The sequence below is a fragment of the Lagenorhynchus albirostris genome, chromosome 3 (assembly GCF_949774975.1).
Source record: "Lagenorhynchus albirostris chromosome 3, mLagAlb1.1, whole genome shotgun sequence".
Taxonomy (NCBI): Eukaryota; Metazoa; Chordata; class Mammalia; order Artiodactyla; family Delphinidae; genus Lagenorhynchus; species Lagenorhynchus albirostris.
In genome coordinates this window covers 130744107-130748351 of record NC_083097.1, presented here as the reverse complement: position 1 = coordinate 130748351, position 4245 = coordinate 130744107, and the positions used below count along the sequence as shown (strand labels likewise).

The following is a 4245-nucleotide window of genomic DNA, read 5'->3' as shown; positions in this document are numbered from 1 at the left end:
GATTATCCTTATGCCCAAAGAATTATCTGGTTCAAAATTTCAGCAGTGCTGAGGTTGGGAATGATGGCCCCCAAAAGACTTGTCTACCTGGAATCTGTGAATGTGACTTTATTTGGGAAAAGGGTCTTTGCATGTGAAGTTAAGGATCTCAAAATGAGATCTTGGATTATCTAGATGGATCCAAAATCCAATGACAAGTGTCCTTATAAGAAGACAAGGCACAGGTCTCTCAGGCCCTATGTGGGGAGTGGGAGGTAATCCGTGGTAATCCACAGCCGGGCGATATCTGGGGACCCCGGGCCTGGATGGAAAGTTCCAGCCGCGCTCTCCGCGCCTTGTCACCATGCCTCGCAAAATTGAGGAAATCAAGGACTTTCTGCTCACAGCCAGGCAAAAGGACGCCAAGTCGGTCAAGATAAAGAAAAATAAGGATAATATGAAGTTTAAAGTTTGATGCAGCAGATACCTTTACACCTCGGTCATCACAGACAAAGAGAAGGCAGAGAAGCTGAAGCAATCCCTGCCCCCAGGTTTGGCAGGGAAGGAGCTGAAATGAATCACGCACACTGACTTGAACAGTATTAAAATTTTTAAAATTCTCAAAAAAAAGAAGAGGAGGCACAGACAGAAGAGGAGAGACACAGAGGAGATGGCCACGTAAGGACAGAGGCAGAGATTGGAGTAAGCATCCCCAGGCCGAGTGCCAACAGTCAACAGAAGATGGGACAGGCAAGAAACGAAATCTCCCCTAGAGCTTCTGGAGGAAGTGACTGACACCTTGATATGGGGCTTCTGCCCTGCATAAATGTAAGAGGAAAAAATCTGTTGTTCTAAGCCACCCAGTTTTTAGTAATTTGCTGTGGTAGCCTGGAGACTAGATATACACTCAAGGGAAACACTTGCATATGTTTGGGAGGAGAAAGGTACAAGGTTGTAATTGAAGTTCATTATAGCAAAAAAAAAAAAAAAAGAATTGAAACAACCTAAATTTTTCTCAAGAGGAAAATTGAAAAATGTTTTGAAGTATATTCACTTAATGTTCTACAGCAGTTAAAGAAAAAAAAAGAACAAATTGGAACTGCATGTATCAGAATGTGTTAATTTCACAATATAATACTGAGAGAGTAAAAGCCAGTTCAGAAGGATATATAAGGTATGATGCCATTTATATAAAGTTTTTAAATCTACAAAGCAATATTCTATAATATTTATGGCTATCTAAATCTGTGGCAAAAGTATAATAATGTGGGTGATAAACACTGGTCCCCCAGTAGTGAGTACTCCTGCTATGGATATGGAGGAAGAAGAGAGACAAGGGGTGTACAGGAAGCTCCTCTTTGCATCTGAAATATTTAACATCTGTACTTAAATAGTCTGATGAAGATCTGGCATGATATTAAGATCTGATAAAGCTGGGTTTTGCCATCTTGTACTAGTGTCCATTCTTCTGTATTTCAAATCATTTATGAGAAAATTAACTAGTCAAGGTTTATAAGACATGGAAATGTATGCCATGTAAAATAAATCAGAATGATGCTTACAGGTGTCAGCCTAGTAATGAAGAGACAGTGAAGTGATGAGGAAACAGGATACAGGTGGGGCGTTGGATTCAACACAGAGGTGGAGCCCTAATGAGCTGGGCAATCAGAGCACAGATGCATCCCTTTTGAAAGCTTTCTTCAGGGAGTCGCCTCTTTTCCTCCCCACCTGTCTCTCTTCTGGTTCTTTTATTATTTGATTTCAGTTGAGACCATCCTCCCTAGTTTTTCTTTGGTTCAAAATTACATCTAGGATAGTGGTAAATGAGAGGGGGAAATGAGGATGGAGAGACCTCAGTCCTTGTTGTTTTGATCATCAAGAGCCAACCAGGAGATTTGCATCAGTGAGTTATACTGTCCTAACCATACATTTCAAATTTGGAGGAATTGCAGCTGTGATGTTTTCCAAGGGACTTCTAAGCACAACAGCAGAACTGTCTTATTAGTGCTTCTGGGTCCTGGCTCTGGGGTTCCTCCAGGAAGGCAGGGCCAGCTGAGCAACACAGATGAAATTTGTGAGCCTAGTTGAGCTTGTGAATATGTACAAAGTCCAACTCCAGTTTGTGATTATGAACTTAGTCAAAGTACACCAAATCAAGAGTTAGGGAAGGTATCTGAGAGGAAAAAACTAACAATAAAACACTATGGTGCTGGCATGTGGGGACCACTAGTAGTTTGGAGATGTTTTGGGAAGAAGAAAATATCCTGATTGTTGAACAGTCTAAAATGCCTAGGCTCCTTCCTTTCATGTTGTCCCTCATGACAAAGACTGGATTTTGATAACAATGACTGGCTTGAAATAACTAGGAAGAAAGCACTATTTCTTTGTACCAAATAAAAAAAAATTATAAACTGAACCGCTTCACTCATGAATTTTTATATTAGATGAGGCACTTCCAAATGCAGGATGGACATACAGTGCTATTCTAAGAAAAAAAAAAAAACACCCTGTAGTTCCAATTTTGCAGCTCATTATCTTTCTTTGTTCACTACATATATATAATCTGCTCCAAAACTTCAAATTAGGAACTTATTTATAGCATAATTCTTGCTAACCTTGATATTAACCCCAAAGCTTCTGGACAAGCGCTACTTTTGGGCTTTGCATATCATCTGTCCTTTCCCCAAGATGTACTCACTAGGATACAAATATTTATTTATGCAGTTATCTGTTTACTGTGTTCCCACCTAGCTAGACTGGAAGCTCTATGAGGGGAGAGAGAATGACTGTCTCGTTCAGCACTTCATGTTAGTGCCTATCATAGAGTTTGCCCCATAGTAAGTGCTTATAATGGACTGAATTATGTTCCCCCAAATTCATATGTTGAAACTAACTTCCAATGTGACCGTATTTGGTGATAGGGCATTTAAGGAGGTAAGGTTAGGTTAAGGTTAAGGTTAAGGTTAAGGTTAAATGAAGTCCTGATCTGATAGGACTGGTGTCCTTGTAAGAAGAGGAATAGATATCAGAGCTCACCCTCTGTGTGTTCACAGAATAGAGGCCATGTGAGGACACAGCAAGAAGCCAGGTGCCTATAACTCAGCTCACCAGAAACCAACCCTGATGGCACCTTGATCTTGGGCTTCTAGCCTCCAAAACCGTGAGTAAATAAATTTCTGTTGTTTAAGACACCCAGCCTGTGGTATTCTGACCTAATACATTGTTCAATAAATTCTTATGAAATAAATGGTGTTGTGTTGATGATGATGATTATAAGAAATTACAGGCTGATAGAACATAAATGCTAAGTATGTAAAGGTATAAGCTATTAAACCAATTTTAAATACAGATTTAGTGCTTCCTAAATACACAAAAATAATTCTATCCACAGATCAAAGATGTTTAAATTACATTCCCAAGAATAGATGCAGAAAACCATATTTCATTATTGATTGGGTTATTTTTTTTTTAGTAAGTGGAAGTATTCAGTTCAATTTTTAAAACTTACTTGACCTTCTTAATCCAGTTTGGTAATTTCCATGATTATTAAATAAGAATTCAAAATGCTCATACAATCCTACAAATGTTAAGTAACTATGTCCAAAGTACCTTGATTGACTGAGGCCTTTTTTCACTTGAACGTGGAATTAAAGAGGGATTAATTAATGTTTCTTTAGGACATGAGAAATTTATTCTTTTCCAAATATGCATGTCTTTCCCACCCCACCTTCATCAATATTATGTTTCTCTTATCTTCTCCCCAGTGCCCAAATCATTTGCTTCATTGAACTATCACAATTAGAAATTACAGATTTATTTGTGTAATTCTTAATCTGACTCTCACCAAACAGTAAGCTCCATTGGGAAAGAAATTATGTCCAATTTTATCTTAGCACAGTATTCTCTGTAGCAAGCACCATGACCACCATATAGTAGGCCCTTAATAAATATTTGTTTTTAGAGGAATAATTAAATTTTTACCCTTTTCACTGAACTCCAAGGCAAGGTAACTCTTGCCTTCATTTTAACATCTAAAACCAACCCAATTAAGTCAGCTACTTTCAAAGGACCATTTGGAATTATCTGCACACCTCAGAGTTCCGCACTACAACCACAGGCAACACAGAAACATTTTCTCTTGCCAGAGCTGAATGAATCCATCAAAGGAAGTAAATGTTGCCAATGACTTCTAAACACTCTTCTGGGTGATTGGCAAAGGAGAGCATAAAACCGGCTTTGCCAAGTGGACCAGTCATTCTCTCTGAA

At 38.7% G+C, this 4245-nt stretch overlaps 1 pseudogene; it reads left to right on the top strand.

Annotated features, from left to right (window-relative positions):
• The first annotated feature begins 273 nt into the window (after window positions 1-273).
• LOC132518541 (large ribosomal subunit protein eL38-like) lies at window positions 274-583 on the top strand (annotated as a pseudogene).
• The last annotated feature ends 3662 nt before the right edge of the window (window positions 584-4245 follow it).